Genomic DNA, 22,654 nt, shown 5'->3' on the forward strand with positions numbered 1-22,654 from the left:
TCTTAACCTGCTACACATTTTTTCTTTTTCTAAAGCATGCTTTTCTGATATATCAGATGACTTATTCATTTATTTATTTATGTTTTTAATTTCTTACCTTTTCTTGCCTCAGGCCCTCGGCTAACTTGTAAATTTAGCAGAAATCTTTGTTCTGTTTATTGAGAGATGACCAATAACTAGAATAGCACTGGTATGCTATAGGTATTCAATAATCATTTGTTAAATAAATGAAGAGTTTTAAGCAGAGAAAACAGCAAGTAGAAAGACCATGAGTTAGAAACAAGCTCAGCATGTTCAAAAAACACTATGACTCTCATAGTATGAACATGAAGAGAAAAGGGAGATGAAGTGCAGAAGTACATATGCCTTTTAGGCTATGGCAAATAATTTCTATTTCATTTTATTTTATTCTAAGTGTCAACTGGATTTAACTTTAGCGAGTTTGACAATTTTCTGATTTTTTACCCTTTTCTTTACCCTCTTCTTATTATTCTTCTTCCCCTTATCTTCTGAAATGCCAAATGTTACAGCTTTATCATAATAGTTAATGACCTCCCTCTTCCTTCATGAGTTCAGAACAAAATGAGAGACAGAGGCAAAAGTCAGAAAGCAAGATATACAGATACAAACTTCATCCTTGAATTAGATATTTCTTTCAATGAAGACACTGGCATGACCAGATCTCTTCCCGAGGGCCTGACCAAAAGCCACAGAGGAAACCAGCCTATGTACTTCCTGTTGACCAAATGGCTTCCGAAGAGAAAGAAAGGACAGGACTGAATCCAAAATCACCAGTCAGATAAGTCATCCCCCTTCCCATGGAATGGGAGTAAAGATGTCCTTGTAGACAGTTTCCTCCAAATAAAACGAGAAATCAAGGGCTGCTCCTGTAGAGTCCTAATTCCCAGGTAGTTCTGGCCCCTCACATTCAAGCAGAACATCTTTGAGCAGCTGGAGAAAGCCCTCAGGCAAGGAGATGCCGGGACCAGCAGCTGGAAGTGGGAAGGAGTTCACTGTAACAGTAAAGTCCAAGGCCACTTCATCAGGACACCACCAAATCTCAAACTGACCTGCCCTTACACCAGTCTTCTCTGCCTTTCCTTCTGATACAATAAATTTGCTGTAGTCTTACTGTATAACTTGTTTTATAGTACAACGTTCTTTCACTAAATTTCACATGCTAAAATGCATGGGGAAAAAGAAAGGAAATCAGTATATATCAAAGAGATATCTGCAGTCCCAAATCTGTACACCAACCAAACATAACATGCAGTTTACCTATATAACAATCCTGCATATGTGCCCTAACAGAATTGCCACTCAACCTGGCAGTCTTATTACTGGGTATATACCCAAAGGAATATAATTTATTCTACTGTAAAGACACATACACACATATGTTTATTGCGGCACTCTTCATGATAGCAAAGACGGAATCAACCTCAATGCCCATCAACAGTAGACAGGATAAAGAAATTATGGTACATATACACCATGGGATACTAAACAACCATAAAAAGTGAGATAATGTTCTTTGCAGCAACATGGATGGAGCTAGAGACCATTATCCTAATCATACTGATGCAGAACAGAAAACCAAATACTATATATTCTAAATTATAAGTGTGAGGTAAACAGCGAGAACACGTGGACCCAAACAGGAGAACACTGGGGTCTATTTGAGGGTGGAGGGTGGGAAGAGGGAGAGGATCAAAGAAAAATACCTATCAGGTACTATGCTCATTACCTGGGTGATGAAGTAATCTGTACACCAAACCCCGACAACACACAGTTTACTTATGTAACAATCCTGCACATGTACCCTAAATGTAAGAAAAACGTTTAAAAAAGAGTTGATTGCATGGAAGCAGAGATAGAATAGTGGTTACCAAAAGCTGGAAAGGGAATTCAGCAGGAGAACGGATGAAGAGAAGTTGTTTAATGTGTGTAAAAATACAGTTAGATAGAAGGAATAAGTTATAGTATTTGATTGTACAGTAAGAAAATTATAGTTAACAATAATTTACTGTATACTTCAAAATAACTAGAAGAATTGTAATGTTCCCAATGCAAAAAAAAGATAAATGTTTATGACAAGGGATATCCCAATTATACTGATTTGATCATTGCACAATGTATACATGTATCAAAATATCACGTGTACTCCAAAGGTATGTACAACTACAACCATGATACAGCAATAAAAATACTTTAAAAACCCAAAAACTTTAGAAACAGAAACACCAAATTAGAAGCATAGCAATTGAGACAAAATAATTTAAAATCTAAAAAATAAATTAGATGAGAAATAGGAAGCAAACTGTACAGATGCACAAAAGGAGTGCTAAGCTAGTCCAGACCGCAAAAGGCCTGTGCATGGTGCAAGATTGGAAAACATGACAACTTGGGCTTGGTTCAAGGTTACTCTCACTGTGCTTACTGATGAACCAGAAAATATGTACTGTAGAAGATAAATATTCTGTAAGTACCTGAGTGAGCGGGCCCAGCTCTCCAGGATCTCTCCATGGCCTTGCTCTGTGTACAAAGCAAACTTCCAGCAAGCTGAGCAGTTCACGGCTATAAGCTCACTTCCTTTTGTATCTTTAGACTGGGGAAGACACAACAGCATCAAGGATCTACCAACTATGTAGAAAGTAACTTCTACTGCAGCCCAGTGTTCTGTGTGTCATTTCTATTGAATCACTAGGACTGCAATAGTGCTGGATTCGTCTACTATAGACACTGCACTATAAAGGAGAAGAAGCACATGTCAGATTCAAAAACATGAGCCCAGAACTTCTTATGTGCAGGAAATATAACTGTAGGTCTAACATAGTTTTTCAAGGACTGACACCATAATATTACTTATGTTCAAAATTCAACTCTGCACTAGCTGCGGAACTTTTGGCAAATAAGCATCTTTCTATACCTCAGTTTCCTCATATTGGGATGGTCATAAACATAGCATCTATCTTATGGGGTTGTTGTGGAGATTAAATAATTTAGTAAGTGCTTAGAACAATGCTTAGCACATTTGAAGTGCTATGTGTTAGCTATTGATATCTTTATAATTTCTCTAAATTTTTATTTTGGCTTCCACACAGTTAATTTGATGAGAAAGTTTAACCTTGGCCTTTTAAGGGATCCCCAATCCTCTTTCCATGCCACTGGAGCCAGGTATAGTGGACTCCATTTGCCTACATATGTCCAAATTTAAAAATAAACTGGACAAACACTTTACTGACAAAACACGTCTGTGGGATGCATTTAGCTTGCAGATCATAATTTTGAGACCTCTGACCTGAGGGCTTAGCCTTTGGAACACTATGATCATAAAATTTCAGCTTTGTAGAATATCACATTTCACCCTTAAGGCAATGCACATATTAATAATATCTACCTACTGTTTGAAGGAGAGTGATGGAAAAAGAGGAAATACAGGAAGTATAGACGAAAACATTAAATATTGCTTAATGTCTCAAAATATTATTCTTCCATCATAGATTTTATAAATTGGTTTATGGACCAAAGGATTTCCCTAAGAGTTATTTGAAACTTTTGTGTTTTGGCAAAAGATGTTTACATTTCATTAAGAATTTCAACTATCTGCTATGCATTTTTTTAATCAATAATAGTGCAGTTAGAACAGTCCTTCTTAAACATTAATGTGCACATGAATCACATGGAGATCTTGTGAAAAGGCAGAATTTGATTAGTTTAGGGGTGATACCTGTGGCATTGCATTTCTAACACACTCTCAGGAGATACTGTTGCAGAAGCCAGTACCTGTACTAAGGTACAGGCCTCCAAAGGGTCTTGCACAAATGAGAGACCCTGAGGCTCAAGCATGATGCTGCTGATGACATGCAGCATATTATGCAAAATGATAATCTCAGAGTTGCTGTCACAAATACTGGTATAACTGCCTCTACCTTCTAGTTCATAAAGTTCAGTTACTACTTTAGAAATCATAATTTGAGTTTGGTTTAGAGTACCTCTTTTATAACAGAGTCCATATAATTGTCATATGTAATCTATTTTGATGTATGCATTTCAAAGAATACTTAGAACATTAATTTGAATAATTTGCACTTGATTTACTTAGAGAATCAGAAGCAGTACAACAGTTATCTACAATGTTAGATAGTGGCCCTCAATATTGCACTCTATTCAATTCTAAATTCTTAATAACACATAGACTGGAACACTGGTTGCATACTTTTAAGAGAAACTTTTAGTTGTATATTTTTAAGAGAAAGTGTTTTAATTCTTTCTTATGTAAAAATAGATTAGCAAGAGAATTTTAATTCTTATGTAACAATAGATTAGTGAGAGAAAATGCATTCTGTCATACATATTCATACACAAACACATACATGTATTTTTAATGGATCAAAGGAGATGAATAAATTTTCTTTAAACACTTTGAAATCATTTGGAATATTTTAATTTTGTAAAGTCAAAAATAAGTGAAATGGATTGTGAAAATCAAAATAAAACAAAAATATACCTTTTAAATGTCTTTTAAGAGTAACATTTGCTTCAACATATTGACAAAGTTAGCAAAGAAATGCTGAAATAAAATTTACCTCAAAAAATTTCATGAAAATATGTGATTACATTATAGAAACATAAAAATAACTACAGAAACTTCAGAGCACATATATCTGGTTTTCAACAATACTGTTTTAATCAGCTTTTACTCCTAAGTAAGTTAAATATTTATCTAATCAGTTCTATGAAGGAGACCACTTTGACCCCTCTACCACCCTCTATTTATGTGACTTCTGGAAATACAGAACTAATCCCCACAGAGACTCAAAGCAAATTTGCTTACACATGTCCTTGTGAAAGGAAAATATTTTAAAATTAAATGTCAAATGGAGAAATCTTTACCAAAATACTTATCAAAATGCTAGATATTATGAGAAAATTGATGCGACAAAATAGGAACTACGATTTTTTCCAGTGTCCCAAACCATAATACTACCATTTTAGAAACCCCACTGGCAGTTCTAAGTTACTTATCTTAAATATAACATAAAGAAGTCAGAGAAACTCCACCAAGTAAAAATGGAACACACAATGAAAGTGTAAACTCCACAGAAAATTCACAGCAATGACAACAGAGTCAACATGTTTTTGTTTCTTGTTTATTGAATCACAGCCATAGTAAAATTATAACTACCTATAAAATATCTACCACTTTTCACAGCAATTAATAGACTTACTGGGACCCATCAGTGTGAAATACAACATAAATTTTTTTAAATAAAAAAACAAGTTGTATTTAAATTCTTGTCAAAATTCCATCATAAGCTAATTAAAATGGTTTATTTTGTAAAAGCTATGATTAGAGATAGAAACCATACCTTTTGCCAACATAGCTTTTATTGTCATGGTAAAGAGAAATTGTATTCACCATATATGGGCTTCATAGAACATAGTTTCTACCCATCTTGACAAGTATTACACATTTTTATGTACATGAAACAAGATAAAATAATTTTAGCTGTTTGTGTCCACCTTAGTGCAATTCCTCAAAGACACAGGAAATAAATAACTTCACACAAGCTAAGAGCTGGCCCGGCTTATATCTTTGAGAGAAGCTGATTTCTTTGTTATTTACTCAAATATTGTTAAACAATGGAAATATCATGAAATAGTCCACTTTTAAAGCTATGTCTGTCCTAAAATGATTTCTTTTGGCCATGTGGGAAGTGTTTGGCATTTTCCAAGCTCTAGGCAATTTTAGGTATCAGTGGCTTTTGACATTGTATTATTTTCCAGGAATGTTCAAGACATCACAACCCCTTCTTCACCTGATTCATTCTTCATCAACATTCTAGACAGAGATTAAGCATCATCCTTCCAAGAAGTCTTTCTGTGTTGTTTGTTTATACATCAGCTGACATTTTTCTTCCTCTGGCCATAGTCATATATATGTGTGTGTGTGTGTGTGTGTGTGTGTGTGTGTATATGTATACATATATATACACACACATGCATACACACACATATATATTCATATATATTAAATATATATGAATATATATGTTTTTCAGCATCTGTGTCATTACATTATAATAGGTTGTCTGTACATCTGTGTCCCCTATTAATCAGCAAGCTTCATTAGGAAAGTGATTGGATCCCCCCAGATTTCTATTCCTTATATCTAATACACTACTGGACTACAATACAGACTTTAAATTGATTGGTTGAGTGAGGGAATGGATGAATACCCAGCATTTTTCTTCCTCAACGTATGGAAAGAAATGAAAGCATTACTTTTTGAATATTAAAATATGCCAGCACCCAAATTTAAGACTTTATTTACCATATACCATGTATTCTCCCACACATTTCCTAGAAAAAAAGAAAAATTATTAATTCCACGTAACTAATGTGGAAGCCAAGGCTTAAAATCATTAATATATCCAAGATTATACAAATAGTAAATAGTGAAGATGAAATTTGAATGAAGATACCTTGCATTGCATAACCTATGTTAGTAGGGGTAGATAACCTGAAATAAGGATGTTGGCAAAGGAAAAAGCCGGACTCAGATTGGGAATTTTCAGACAAATTTCAGCCTCTGAGCTACCAAAAACCATCAAGAAGAACATTCCAGACCTAATAACTCTTATCTTGTATATTTTAGACCAGAGCTGAGCTTGGAACGTTGCTTTCATGTAAATTTTGTCATTCTAATCTTGGCCATACTGTATTACTTCACATGGCATAAACAAGTTTTAAGTTTTCTCTCTCTGTTCAAAATTCACAAACTGCCAACTTCCACTTTTGAATTCATAATATATAATGAGCCAGAGCAGTCCAGATAAGAGATTGGAGGGGCAAAGAGGAAGGAGAAGATGGGGAAAATATATAATAACAATATAATTTCATGCTGTTTCATGCTTTCTTGCTATATTTTTGTGTTATACATTTCTAAATTTGTAACAGGTGAGCTAACACTAGCAATTGATAAAACACAATCCATTTAATAAAAAGAGGTTAAATAAAATGTAATATGAAAACAAGTGCACACATGTGAGCCATATATTACTTTATTCCAACTATTTCCTTGTATACCATGCCAATAAGAATAAATAAAAGAAAATTTGGCCTCCAAATATGTTATGTACTTGCTGTTTTTATTTATTTATTTTATATGGGTTATAGCCTATGAGAAGTTCTGAAGAGCTAACAATAACCTTCTTCATACAAACTGGGTTTTCACTCAATGAAAAATAGTGTAGTACGATTCAGCTTAATATGATTTTAAGGAGGGCAAAGGTGTATAAACAAAGTACAGAAATCATTTATGTATAGCTTCAACTTCCATACTGTTAACGAAGAGTTATTGATCATGTGGAATAAAGAACACAATGGCCAGTCAGTTGCACTTTAAGTTACTTTTCCACAAGTGGTGATGCTCATGTGGTGCCTTACTAAAATTGTAAGCAAGAATGTTGATTCTATGTATTTTTCTCAGGTGCTAATAGTATTGATTCTTCTTTCCTTTCTCACTGTAATCCACTAGCTTTATATTGCACCAAAACTTACAGGATAAAGAAAATGTACGAAAGAAAGAAAAATATGGTTCCCCTCCTCTTTAGCCATGATTAATAAAATTAGTCAAGCTTCATATGGTCAACAGCATGTATTACGCATTTCTATGTATCATAAGCCCTGAGATAACCCAGGGGAGGCAAAGGGTATGTGCTCTGATTTTCAAAACCTTGTAACCATGCTAAAGCTGAGTGGATGGACATGAACTCCAAGAGTAGGCAGAACCAACCAGGAAGAGCTCAGTGGCTAGAGTATATATACACAGTATAGATGTTCCTCCTTGAAACCATCCATTGACCTCATGTTGCTCGTGCCTCGGTTTCTGCTTGAAAAAGGGCAATTAGTGAGAGTCAAGCATATATTCTCAGCAGAGAGCTCCTCTGTAAATTTGGTCATGATCTCAGTTGTATTACTCAAGCGTCTTAGCCAAATGAAAAGAAATGTCAGCTTGGAATTTTTCAGATATTTGCAAAAAATATTTTCATTCCAAAGACAAGTAAGGCAAAGAAGAGTAGTCATAAATTCCTTATGTTCTCTGAAACATGCAAAATTTTCAATAGAATTTTATACAGAAAATTAAAGATACAATAACCTGGCATCTTTAACTCAATATTCGTAACAATTTAATGGTGGTGGGCTTTAGTGATGCCTCCTATTCAGGCTTTATTACTTTAATAAAACAACTTTAGTACATTTTCTATTCCACAGTACTACTTTATTATGAGTTACAGAAAGTAAACTGCCCTTGTCAAAATAAATAAAGCAAGTACATCTCAGGATTTCACATACCTGATTTTATAATGTTGTTTTCTAATGTGCATCCCTACTCATTTGCACAATTCAGTCATCTCTTAGGAATTCTCAAGTCATTAGCATGAATTGGTATAGTATTAAGTATGAAATGACAGGTACTTCTAAGAATTTTAAAATAAGTGCACTGTTAGGCACAGATTAATGGGGAGTAATTTATCTCCTTCTACATTTACAGCTCCCACAATGAAAGCAGACGGGCCACAAATATGCTTTTCCTAAGTGGTCATTTTTAGTAGCAAACTGCTAACACAGCAACATTTCTGGGTCCATTTCTTCAACACAGACTCACAGGAAAGCCAACATGCTGTAGTAGAATGAATCCTGAGTCGAGAGACATCAGATGGCATCTGTGGTACTGCTCTGGCATTGTGTGACTATGTGTCATGTGGCTTCTTCCTCTATCCTAAAGTGGTTCCTTACACATTGTACATTCTCTTCAATGTTCAGGAGTTTGACAAAGTGCTCTGTAGCATATAGAGCCCTTTGCTGTGTACATTAATTTATTTTCACATCTCCACAGGATAACATAACCCTGATTTTACAGGTAGGAAAACTGCTACTCCTCTAGGAAGTGTAAGTAAATGTCTGATGCCACATTACTGGGAACTGCCAGAATCAGTACATCTTCTAAGTTCTCATGTGTTTAGTGTTAGGTAAGAAAGTTATCTCAGCTCATTATCCCACAGAGGTCCCACATGCCAAAGACTGGGGCCAGAGTGGAGCAAGGCACTCAAATAGTTCACTAACATGCATTCTCTTCTAAACTAATACATTCCCCAAATAAAATCAATTTCTTGTCCAGTCTTTGAAGATATTGTTCATTTTTAGGAGTAAAAGTTTCTAAAATAACCCTCACATAATTTTTATGATCTTGCTAACCTTTGGAGAGCAGCATTCATAAGCTCTCTTTGGAAGGGCTATTATTCCCAAATATAACTCATAGTATCTAAGTTATTAAGGTATTCTTTACTCACTTTACCTTAAGTTACAGAATTTGGAATTATGTAATATAACTAAGAAAATGCTAAAGCTGTGTCATTGAGTACATGAGCTGCTGCTATGAGTCTCAAGAGATGAGATACAAAATGGAAAAAAGTTTTAAATTAATCTGGCTACAAAGATTAAATATAAAAATGATGACTAAAAGTAGTATCATATTATTATTCTTGTTATTATTCATGTTATTATTCATGTTATTATTCTTAACCAAGAGAAAATATCTATCCTGTTCCTTTTTGGAACTGTTTATCTCATCTTCAACTCAATTTCCAACTCACATCTACCAGAAGATCTCCTGCTAATACAGCTTGGGTCTCCACAGTACGTCTTGGATGTGGTCTTCCCATACAATCTATATACATTTTGTCAATTCGTGTTCCATGATTACAGTATTTTCTGGTTTGTATTGTAATTGATTACATGCTTCTCCCTCTCTTTATTCTGAGTCCTTGATGTCAAGGGCCACATTTAACTGTTTGAGGGGTAGTGAGGGGGACTGGATACACTGAGCACCTAAAACAAAGACTCAGTATGATTCTGGAGTAAGTGAACAAATGAGTAAATCTAAATTTGTTTGAAATCTGATGACTAATAGTAAGTCCATGTCATAAAATCAAATGCAGTGTTTCCTTATAGTCCATGTATAGTTTTCTGTACTGGCAGCTGTAAAAGAATTCAAAAGAGAGCAATAGACAAAAGCATCTGTATCTTTCATGACAGTAGAAAGTGAATACAGAGATGTTAATCATTATTATAGTCCCTCAAAAGGTACTGCTTTTTCATTCCAAAATATCTCTTACTTTTTCTTGACACAGTCAAATGGGTTCGCTAATTTACCTAATAAAAAGAAATCCTTAGGTAAATTATTGGCTTCCTTTAAAAGGAAGCTAAAGTAAATTAGGATGGGTCAAAGTTAGACCTAGAAACTTCAAAAGTGACTATTTAATTGAGTGTATTTAACTTATCTTTCCATGATAATTGATAACAAAAGCATTCATCTAATTGAAAATCTCCATGAAATAAAGCAAGACATACTGAAACACTATTCCATATTTTTTTCATGAATCACTTATCTTTAAAGAAAAATTGAGTTACTGATGTATTTAACAGTTAATTTTCAGCTAACTGATGCAGAATTTAAACCTTTGACAAAAAAATTAATAACTTTGATGTTTTAATTTTAATATTAACAAAGGATAGCAGATTTAAGCCATATTTAAAATGTTCACAGTACATATAGACACTTACCCTGAACAATTAGCTACACAGAGAGTCACAAGATGAAACTCAAAAGCAGCATCTTTAGATTTTGAGGTTGTTACTCCAAACATAGACATGAGAAAAATCTCTGTAAATATCTCATCAATTCAGAAGATTATTGAGTTTTAGTAAAGAGATAGGAAGAACATGGAAGTCATAAGAGACACTAAAATTAAAAACACATGTGTTTCTGATTTCAGATTTTGATTCTTTAAAGGGAAAAAAACACAAAAAGAAATAAGGATAAAGGAAAAAAAACACAAAAAGAAATAAGGATAAAATCTACATACTCAATGCAAAGGCAAGGAATTTCTCAGACAGAAAATAATCTGGCTGATGGAAATAATAAAGCTAAACACCATGCTCCCCACCATCAATCATAAGGTTTGAGATGAAAGATAGATACCCCAGAATACAAATAGACAAGGAGAGGTTTCACAATTTTGTAAAACCTTTAGGGGACAGAAAAGGAGAAAGATGTTTCTTCATCTTTGGAATACAGTAGAGATGTCCCTAACCCCCCAAATTCAGAACCCTGGGCAGGGCCCTGAGAGCCAAATGAGACGCATATTTCAGAGTAGAGATAGCTGGCTTGAGTCTTGGGAGAGGCTAAAGCTACAGGACACTAGGGGATAAATGAGGCAGCATTGCTGGAAGTGAGCACAGGAAGCCTTTTAAGATGGCAGAAGCAACAGCAGAACAGTGATTTGGATAAACCCTAAGACAGATTCCTGTACTAACTTCCCTCCTTCACCTCCTAGCTCTGTGTGCTTGTTCAAGTTACATGACCCACTGAACTTGTTTCTTTAACTGAAGAATAAGACTATCAACACCAAATTTAAATAATTTTATACATATTTGGCTAGGAAAACAGAACCACTTAATGTGTTCTAAGTATGAAGGGTTTAATATGAAAAAGTAAAGAATTCAACCATTAGAAGAGTTGGGAAGTAAATGATGAGTTGGGGAGTGAACAAGAGTTGAGGGTGGTCAGGGAAGCCCCATGCCCATGATCACAGCCCAAAGCACTGGTATGGGGTTTCTCATGAGCTTATAGGGAAGTTGCTGCAATGCCTTTGAAATATATGAGTATATGAAAGCTCCCATTGATCTTCTCTGTCTGCATCAGTAAAAGCAATGGTTTTCAGTAGCTGGCTGGAAAGCCAATGTGAATCTCTCATCTGCACAGCATATGATGGAAATTGCCTTCAGAAAAAAAATGGCCTCGCAGTCTTCTGCCTTCCTAATCAAGCAGAAATGCTACTTCTTGGCATAGGTCAGTCTGAAACCATACAGGGAGGGGGATTCTTAAACACAAAGGCTCTGGCTTCTCTGCCTTGTGAGGAGACCTTAGAAAGAGGTGGTGATGATGCAATTATTCAGCATCAATGAAAATGTTAAATTTGATTATCCACAATAAGAGTATAGCAAAGATTTGTACTAGTATTATTTATTATCTTTACAGGGTAGAAATAACTTTTGGGCAAAATTAACTGTACAAGAGAGAATATTTATTGATATCTGATTTCAGGCACAGAGAAACTTTAGAAAACAGAGTTTGGTGGTCCCTTGGTGAAGAAAAATGGTGTAGATGTTTTTTCCCATAATTCCCAAAATTTCTTTTGATGGACCTATATAACTTACACCGTCAGAAAACAACAAACATTATTTTAAGGAGGGAAAGGGAAGTAGGACAGTAAGGAAAGAAGTAAGGAAGGAAGGGAGGAAGGAAGGGGAAAAGGAAAAAGGAAGGAAAGGAAAGGAAGGGAAAAGGGAAGGAAAGGAAAGGAAAGGGAAAGGAAAGGAAAGGAAAGGAAAGGAAAAAGGAGGGAGGATTTTAGCAGTTACACTGCTGGGATGTAGCTCAAGTCAAAAGCTTTTGCTACTTGTTCCAGGTTACTCATAACTGATGTGTCAAATTTGTCAGCCTAATGACTGGAGAAGCACCTATTATATCTTTAATTAGTAGGGAATATGACAATAAGAATGGCAGTTTTAGCTACAGCAGCTTAGAAGACAGATTCAAGCACAAGAAAATGAATAATATAAATGGTAAAAATCACCACTGACAATTCAGCAAAGCCAACAAATCCATATAGTACATGCTAAAGTGCAGCAAATTACAATACAGAGACAATATAATGAATTAACACATCAATATAACAGCATATTATCAACAAAAACAAAGATCTATTGAGCGTCTCCAATATACAACACTCTGTGCTGAAGAAATTAAGACAACGACCCAAAGCTAGAGCCAGAAGATACAACTAATAATAGATACCATCACAAATGAGCTCATGCAAAGGGCCTACTGATTGGCATAGTGATACCCTCAGGCAAGGATGTAGTATCTGAAATCAAGACACAGGAGTGGTTCTCTATGAGATGATGTTAAATAAATTAAGAAAGTAAGCTCAAACTTCTCTCTTTGAGAGACAGCAAAAAAACAAGAGGAAACAAAATAAAAGTGGTTGGAAATGTTCCCAGAGTTCCATGAGCCATACAGCTGTCCATGTACACACCCTCTGAGGTTAGTCACTGTGAGAGTGGACATCAATCACTGTGGTCACACTGGAAGACTCCCTCCAGGAAAGTTAAAAGGAAAAATAAAGACCTAAACAGTGCCATACATCAAACCCATGAATCTGAGAACAGGGTGGTAAAAGATGCATTTATGGTACAAATTAATCCAAATGACCAAGAAGGGCAAATGTTTTCCACATGTACACTGTGTGTCATAACGTACTCTGTGACTGTGCATAAAATAATAGCACACTTTGCCAGAAAGGTCATTTTATTTATCAATTCAAAACATATCCATGCAGATTTGCAGCATGCCAATATATTCTACATTTTACTTAACATTAAGACATTTTATTCACTCCTGTTCTCAGGCCCTTTGATGAAGTGACATTTCCTGACATTTTCTGACACTTTCTCACAGTAGAGTAAGCTGACATTAAGTCAGATTTCGCTGGATTATTACATCTTATAGATAAGAAAAATTCTGGTCATTCATTCAACAATCGTTGATGAGGTGCCTCACCATTCTCATTCTTCTCCTGGTTACCGGCATTGCAGTGGGTTTATGCCATTTCCCTAAACAAACAAGGTTAGAAGTCTCATTGACTTCTGGGATGGATATGAATGCCTCGTCCCGGCTTTAAAGTACTTCTCCAACATGTCCGCAATGCATGTTTCCTACACAATGTTTGGTACAAATTTCAAACACCACATTCTTCACGAACATTTTCACATTTCTCCTGAACTAAATGTTGTCGTTCCTTATATGAAATATATTTTTTGCTCTTTTATAGAACATTGTGTTTTGTTTCTGGTTAAATACCACTTTATGTTGACCACCCCCAAGTCCTTAGTGGATAACAAATAGCCAATATTATTTTTCATGTATTTTGAGGATTGGCTAGGAGGTTTCTCTGCTGAGTTTGCCTATGGTCATGTATGTGTCTGCATTCAGCTGGGAGCTCAGCTCAGCAGGAAGGCTCCAGACGGTCTTACTCATGTCGGGCAGTTTGCACCAGCTGCTGGCTGGTGTGCCCTGTTTCTTTTTTTTTCAACCTGTTCTTCCATTCACCTATTGGCTAGACTATCTCATTCCATTGATAAAAGAAATAGAGAGAGCCAGTTTTCATTTAAGAATTGAAGAATGAATTTCACTTCTTGATGCTAAGGATGTAAGGCCACTTTTACTGTATTACACATTTCATATTTTGGTTGTGCTTTTATTCTTACAGGTCCTGTAGGTCAGGAACTCTGTTACCACAGTATCTCCTACATTGTCTGGCACAGTGATGTGTATCTTTTACTTAATAAATATTTATTTCATAGAATGTAAGGGTTGTCATGGTACTATCTATAAATAAATAGATAACAAAGACAAGTCTAGGCAAATATTCAAGACAGAAGCATATTCTTAAAAATTGGAGAGGGCCGGGTGCAGCGGCTCACGCCTGTAATCCCAGCACTTTGGGAGGCTGAGGCAGGCGGATAATGAGGTCAGGAGTTCCAGACCAGCCTGGCCAATAAGATGAAATCCCATCTCTACTAAACATACAAAAAGTAGCCGGGCATGGTGGCACAGGCCTGTAGTCCCAGCTACTCAAAAGGCTGAGGCAGAAGAATTGCTTGAATCCGGGAGGTGGAGGTTGCAGTGAGCCGAGATCACGCCACTGTACTCCAGCCTTGACGACACAGTGAGACCCTGTCTCAAAAAAAAAAAAAAGAAAAAAATTGGAGAAACTTCTCCAGTGCAGTGGCTCACTCCTGTCATCACAGCACTTTGGGAGGTTGGGAGCCCGAGGCAGGCGGATCACAAGGTCAGGAGTTTGAAACCAGCCTGGCCAGCATGGTGAAACCCTGTCTCTACTAAAAATACAAAAATTAGCTGGGCATGGTGGTGCGTACCTGTAGTCCCAGCTACTCAGGAGGCTGAGACAGGAGAATTGCTTGAACCCAGGAGGTGGAGGTTGTGGTGAGCCCAGATTGCAATACTGCACTCTAGCCTGGGCGACAAAGCAAGACTCTGTCTCAAAAAAAAAAAAAAAAAAAAAATTTGAGAAACTACTACTGGTAGCTAAACAGTCATTGTGAAAGTTAATTACAAGCCATTCCAATGTGCTCTGTCTGCTTTCTGCTCATAGAAATGTGGAATCTGTGTCCTTAAAAACAGATACATCTAAACTTATTTTAAAACATTATATCATTTAAATGCATTGTTTCCTTTCCTAATTTGGCGTTTGTCCACCAAATGAAACTGCAGTATAAGAAAATCTACAAATCACCTTCATACAAGATATTTAATTTAAAATAAACCTTCAAAAAAGTGAGAAACTGGCTTATACACTATCATTTGAGCATGGATACATTTTCTATTATTACATAAACATCTTCTCGACCATATTGTCCTTTCTTAAACATTCCTTTAAAAGGAATTTCATGATGAGAATGCCATATAATTAATTTAATGCCTATATTTTTCTCACGTACATGTAATTACATACATATTTCAAATAAATACTTGCTTGTTTATTTTCCTTCCACTTAAGCATATTTAAAACAAAGTTGAATATTCACCTAATTTCCCCTAAACAAAATGAGCATTGGTATACAAGGGTAAAATGCTGAAAGTCATATTTTTAACAATATTTCCTTATATGTGTCATCGAGGAAATTATCTAATCTTTTTTGGTCCCTATTTATTCATCTGTAAGATAGAAAATAGCAATTTTTTCCAGATTGCATACCTCTAAAACACTGTAATTCTCTATATTCCTCTTAGCTGTGTAACACACTAATACAAAATTAGAGGATTCATTAGCTGTTATTTTGCTACCCATCAGTTTCATTAATAGGAGCTTTACAATTTGGAAGGGGGGAAAATAGTACTAGATAATTAATGAACCAGATATTAAGCCTAAATATATATTCACACATTACTCAGCACACTAATAAACCAGCTAAGAGAAAAACATTGGTTGAGACTGTTTGCTCAAGTCATTCATAGCAGCAATTTTGTTTTTCACAGTTAATAAAGTTAATACCGAGGAGACACAAAACAAAAAAAGGATAATAAATATGTATCTACAAAATCAGAAAAAAATGTTAAACCAAAACATAAGGAAGCAAGTTATGCTAGAATAAAAATGAAAGATAGCTTGCAAAGATATATTTTAATTATTAAAATCACCAGCATTCTTGTTTTCCTAAAGTATTTACACAAACTACTGTCCTCTGATCATGCTGCCATTTCCTCTCAATGTTCTTTTGTCTTCTAATCAAGAGAGTAAGACACCAGGCAATTTCCAAATTGTGGAATTCTAATTATACTTTCCTTACTGAAAGAAACCAAGGCTCCTTGGGGACTTAGCTGACTTCAGGCTGGATCAAGTGATGTATAAGAGATATCTGAGATATCCTATTTTGACAGAAAACAAAGACCACTGTGTTCAAAAGACATAGTGCCATCCTGAAGACAAGCTCCCACTTTTCAAAGATAGAACTGTTTGAATAACAATAATAACAAATAACAACTGCAACATACAGAATTGTCAAATAATGTTTACTGAGTATATAATGACAAATTAAAAGAAAACGTCCAAAAAATAATAGATGATGGTGAGGTTGTAGAGAAAGAGGAATGCTTATCTACTGCTGGTGGGAATGTAAACTAGTTCAACCACTGTGGAAGACAATGTGGCGATTCTTCAAAGACCTAAAGACAGAAATACCATTCAACCCAGCAATCCCATTACTGGATATATACCCAAAGGAATATAAATCATTCTATTATAAAGACATATGTACACCTATGATCACTGCAACACTATTCACAATAGTAAAGACATGGAATCAACCTAAATGTCCAGGAATCATAGACTGGATAAAGAAAATGTGGTACATATATGTCATGGAATATTATCACTTTGCAGCCATAAAAAAGAACAAGATCATATCCTTTGCAGGGACATGGATGGAGCAGGAGACCATTATCTTTAGTAAACTAACACAGGAACAGAAAACCAAATACCACATGTTCTCACTTATAAGTGGGAGCTAAATGATGAGAACACAGGGACACACAGAGGGGAAAAACCATACACTGGGCCCTATTAGAGGGTGGAGGGTGGGAGGCGGGAGAGGATCAGGAAAAATAACTAATGAGTACTAGGCTTAATACCTGGGTAATGAAATAACCTGTACAATAAACCCCCATGACACAACTTTGCCTATGTAACAAAACTGCACATGTGCCGCTGAACTTAAAAATTAAAAAAAAAACCTTAAGAATTATCTTTGGAAATTACTAGAATACCCACTCATTGTTATGAAAATTAGTAAATAGAAAAAATAATTAAGCACTTATCTTGCTTTCATCTCACGTATTATATTTAGAGTAAGCAAGTAATGCAAAATAGAAAAATCTATAAGTAGGCTATGGTCAGACTTCTGTAAACCAATGTTGTTGCAATAAATAGAACAGAGTAGTGTGTAAAAATGTAAGATTAGGAATTTCCTTGAAATCTTTGGGCAGAATTTTCTTAGTTTCTTTTAAGATCAAAATTTCCTAAATGTTCTTAATTTCCCTTCAGTGTGAATGTGTTCTTCCATCCACCCCTCCCAATGATAGAAGAGCAGGAACCTCAGCTCTGACCTACCCTATTGGGCTGCTTCCTTCCTCCATGTGAGTGTACTGACTCTAAAATGTCAGTTTCCTCCAGGAGTAACATGGAGAGCCTGACTGTGTTGTGTCCTTGTCACTTGTGTCTTCTTCCCTCTGTTTGTGAAAACAATCTTGAAATAGATTCCCGCAACGATTCTTGCTAAGTTTTAAAGTCAAAATAAATCTTTATGTTTTAGCTTAATACATCTTTACTTATTTTCAAAGCACTTTCCTATAAATTATCTCACTTGATCATCAATAATGTTCTGAATAGTATAACTCAATTGGGATGCTATCAGGAAGAAGTGGTTGTATTGAACGGTCTGCATATAAGATAGAAAGATATCCATTGGAGAGAGGGAAGAAAAATAAGAAAAAGAAATAAATATGAGTGGAGTATAAAAATAACAGCTTGATGGAAAGTGAAAGAAATAAAAAGATATAGGAGGTTCAACATAAAATGAGAGAAATCATGAGGAGGAGACATATAGATTGAGATCATCTATTGAAAGAGAAAACAGAAAAAAAGATATATGAAAAGAGAAAATAAAGATCAAGGAGGAAGGAATGGGATGGAAAAGAAAAATGATAGATTTAATGAGTTCTGAAGTGTGTTAATCAAGTTAAACTGCTTATGCCTCATTGTGCCGTCCACTTAAGCTGTGACTATTAAAATAAGTTACAATCCATAATTTATTACCTCTGTCCTTTGAGAGGCTAATTAGCTTTCCTACAATTAAGCACTATTCACAACTCCTCAGCTGTTCTTATCAAACCTTCAACTGGCTATAAATGCACAGCCAAAGCAGTCCTTTGGGAGAGATGATTCCGTTGCAAAATTGTGTCAGAAAACACACTCATCAGAGCAGTTTTCTCAAAGTGTGGCCCAGTGCTTTAGCAATAAAGACACCTATGATCCTTATTAAAATGCAGATTATCCTGGGTGTTGCCAGGAGACACTAAATCAGAATTTCTGAAAATGGGGCCCAGGAAACTGCATTTTTAACAAGAATCTTAAGTGCTTCTTATATACACCAAAGTGTCTTCTGTTAGAAGAAATAAAGCCAAGATTCAGACCAAGTTAATCATCTAAAGTGCTTACTGCTATCAGCTATTGGGTCTGGTACCTTTCAAAAGGAAAAAGAACAAAACGGTCATCTGCTAGTCCTGGTCATCAGTAAGGTGATTTCAAAGAAACACTATTCTTCTCTGAATTGTTAGGTCTTCATTAACTTCCTTCTGCACCAGGTTGACCAAATAAAATATGGGCATCTTTAAGGTTAAAGGAAAATTCAGCAATAAAGTCAGGAAGTGGACAAATGGCTGTAATTATGTGATGTTTGTTTCTTTCTCAAGTATTCATTCTTTGTCTTATTTAATTTCCTTATTTAACTAATCATGGGAAAAGATAAAAATAGGAGCAATGTCCCTCATTATGTTATCAATAGTTGCTGTGACTGAGTCCTCATTTCCCCAGGGAGATCAGACTGTGTGTCTTTAGGCCTGTTTGGGGATTTTTTTTTTTTGTCTTATTGTTGTTTGTTTTCAATGTCTCTCCATTCTATTTTACTCAGAGACTTAGATTCTTAGATCATTTATGTCATCACTAAGAGAGTTTATCAGGTCAAATAATGTTTTCCTTGCATTTTGTAATAACCCGTAGGTAAATAATGCATGCAATTTTCCCTGAAAGTAACATTTTCTTTGTGTATACTACATAAAAACAGCTAAAGGAAGTGAAGGATCCAGAGAGCATGCCGAAGAATATAAAATGGTAGACAAAAGAACCTTTATACTCCCTTCTCTTTGGCTTTAAAATATATATATATTTGCAATTCCTTAAGTGCTGTAAAAGATTGATTGATTTTTACAAACCTTAAGGTATTACAAAGATTTGGCAGGGAACGTGGGGGATTAGATGTGGTTTTTGTTCTCTCTGCATATTGTTCATTTGAAAAATAAACACATAAATGAAAGAATGGTTTGATGAAAATACAAACAAACATGAGGTGTTTATGTTACTACAATTTCTATAATTTTACAGGTATATTAGTCAAAAGCTTTAATAAAATTGAGAAAAAGTAAAAGGCAGAATTTCTGATTATATCAAATGACTTTGACTAAAACTTCAATTAATAAGCTAAAAGAATAGGTCTAATAGGTACAAACAGTCCACAACATTATCTTTCTTCATGACTGGCCTCTTAAAATCCACCTTGAGGGGCAGGCAGGCTCTGTTCTGCACCTGAATGAAAGTCAATGGCAATCCCATGACTTTGGTGACTCAGAGACTGAATGTTCTCTAGTCACATCTGTATACAAGAACACTTTCAGTTTATTAATTAAATGTTCATTCTTGTGTAACAATTTTTAAAATTCCAAACTTCCTTCAATTTAAAATTTTGTGGCAATTATTTCCAAATTGATCTATAGATTCAATGTAATTCCTATTAAAATCCAATCAGGCTGGCCAGACGCAGTGGCTCAGGTCTGTAATCCCAGCACTATAGGAGGCCAAGATGGGCGGATCACTTGAGCTCAGGAGTTCAGTACCAGCCCAGGAAACAAGGGAAAACCCCGTCTACACAAAGAATACAAAAATTAGCTGGACATGGTGGCGCATGCCTGTAGTTACAGCTACTCGGGAGGCTGAGGGAGGAGGATCGCTTGAGCTGGTAAGGTCAAGGCTGCAGTAAGCAATATTTGTGCCACTGCACTCCAGCCTGGGTGACAAAGTGAGACTCTGTCTCAAAAAACAAAACAAAACAAAATAAATCCTTTTAGGCTTTTTTACAGAAATTAACAAGCTAATTCTAAAATGTATATGAGAATGCAAAGAACTTAGAGTAAAGCAAACAACTTAATAAAAACAAAACAAAGTTCCTTCTTTTATGTTGATAAAAATAAAATTAAAAAAAATAAGATGTTCAACACCATTCGCCCTTAGGGAAATGTAAGCTAAATCCACAATGCGATACCATTACCACCGACTAGAATGGCTACAATCAAAACAACTGACAATATCAAGTTGGCCAGGATGTGAAGCAACTAGAACACTTATACAACGCTGATGAGAATGTAAACTGGTATAATCACCTTGGAAAACAGTGCTTACCATATGATCCACCAATTCCACTTCTAGGTATCTACCCAAGACACATGACCCATATGTTCACACAAAGACTTATACATGGAGTGTTCATAGCAAACAGTATTCATGATAGCCCAAAATTATAACCATTCTAAGTGTCCACTAACTGGTGACTAGAACAACAAATTGAGATATATACACAGTATGAAATAATACTCACAAATATGATAGTAGTGATCATGATAGTAGTGATGAGAGGTGAAAACGTGCTAGCAGCCCTGGCTCGCTTTCAGCGCCTCCTGGGCCTCCGCTCTGGCCACACGCCAGGAGCCCTTCAGCCTGCCGCTGCGCTATGAGGGCCCCTCTGTGGGGCTGGCCGATGCCGGAGCCAGCTCCCTCTGCTCACCGGAAGGTGTGAAGGGAGAGGTGCCGGCGGGAGCCCGAACTGCGCGCCGCGTTCCCGGGCAGGCGCGGGTTCTGGGTTGGCGCAGGCTCAGTGGGCCCCGCACTCGGCTCGGCCAGCCGGCGCCTGCTGGAGTTGATCAGGGACTAGCTCCCTCTGGGCTGCCTGAGCGCCTGGGCTGAGTGCCGCAGAGCCCCGGTGAGAGGTGAAACCGGCTGGGCTTCTGGGTGCAGTGGGGACTTGGAGAACTTTCTGTCTGGCTAAAGGACTGTAAGCACCAATCAGCACTCGGTGTCTAGCTAAAGGTTTGAAACGGCACCCATCAGCACCCTGCCCAAACGGACCAATCAGCTCTCTGTAAAATAGACCAATCAGCTCTCTGTAAAATGGACCAATAAGCAGGATGTGGGTGGGGCCAGATAACGGAATAAAAGCAGGCCACCATGCTGTGGAAGCTTAGTTCTTTTCGCTCTTTGCAATAAATCTTTCTGCTGTTTACACTTTGGGTCTGGGCTGCCTTTATGAGCTGTAGCACCGAGAAGGTCTGCAGCTTCACTCCTGAAGCCAGAGAAACCACGAACCCACCAGAAGGAAGGAGCAACTCCTGATGCGCCACCTTTAAGAGCTGTAACACTCACCGCGAAGGTCTGCAGCTTCACTCCTAAAGCCAGGGAGACCACGAACCCACCAGAAGGAAGAAACTCCGGGCACATCTGAACATCTGAAGGAACAAACTCCGGACACACCATCTTTAAGAATTGTAACACTCACACTCACCACCAGGGTTCCTGGCTTCATTCTTGAAGTCAGGGAGACAAGAACCCACCAATTCAGGACACAGTGATACAAGTTAGTAGTGATACATGATAGTAGTGATACATGTTACAATGTGGAAGAACTTCAAAGATATGCTAATGAAATAAGCCAGACATAAAAGATTACATATTGTATCACTCAATTGATATGAAGTTTCTAGAAAAGGCCCATGCATAGAGACTGAAAACACATGAGTGTTTGCCTTAAGGCTGGGCATTGAGTGGTTGCCTTAGGGCTGAGGTTGACAGAAAGAAACAAAAAAAATTTTTTGAGCTGGTGGAAATGTTTTAAATGTTTAGTTATGGTTGTGTAAGTGTATGAGCCTCCTAAAAATAACTGAAATATTTACTTAAAATAGTTAAATTTTATGATAGTAAATAAAACTGTTAAAATATGTAGGAAAGTGTAAATAAACCTGTCACCTCAATAAAACTGTTTTAAAAAGAAAAGTTAAGGCCACGTGTGTTGGCTCACAGTGTAATCCCAGCACTTTGGAAGGCCGAGGTGGAAGGACTGT

General features: G+C 36.3%; 1 long non-coding RNA gene across 1 annotated transcript in view; it reads right to left on the reverse strand.

The window, feature by feature from the left end:
- Positions 1–21,656, reverse strand: part of LOC134806986 (uncharacterized) — a 128,068-nt gene extending 106,412 nt beyond the window's left edge. The window contains exon 1 of the long non-coding RNA XR_010157283.1: positions 21,139–21,656. This is a non-coding gene — a long non-coding RNA (uncharacterized LOC134806986). The remainder of the gene's footprint in view (positions 1–21,138) is intronic.
- Between the last annotated feature and the right edge of the window lie 998 nt (positions 21,657–22,654).

Source organism: Pan troglodytes, chromosome 4, assembly GCF_028858775.2.
Source record: "Pan troglodytes isolate AG18354 chromosome 4, NHGRI_mPanTro3-v2.0_pri, whole genome shotgun sequence".
Taxonomy (NCBI): Eukaryota; Metazoa; Chordata; class Mammalia; order Primates; family Hominidae; genus Pan; species Pan troglodytes.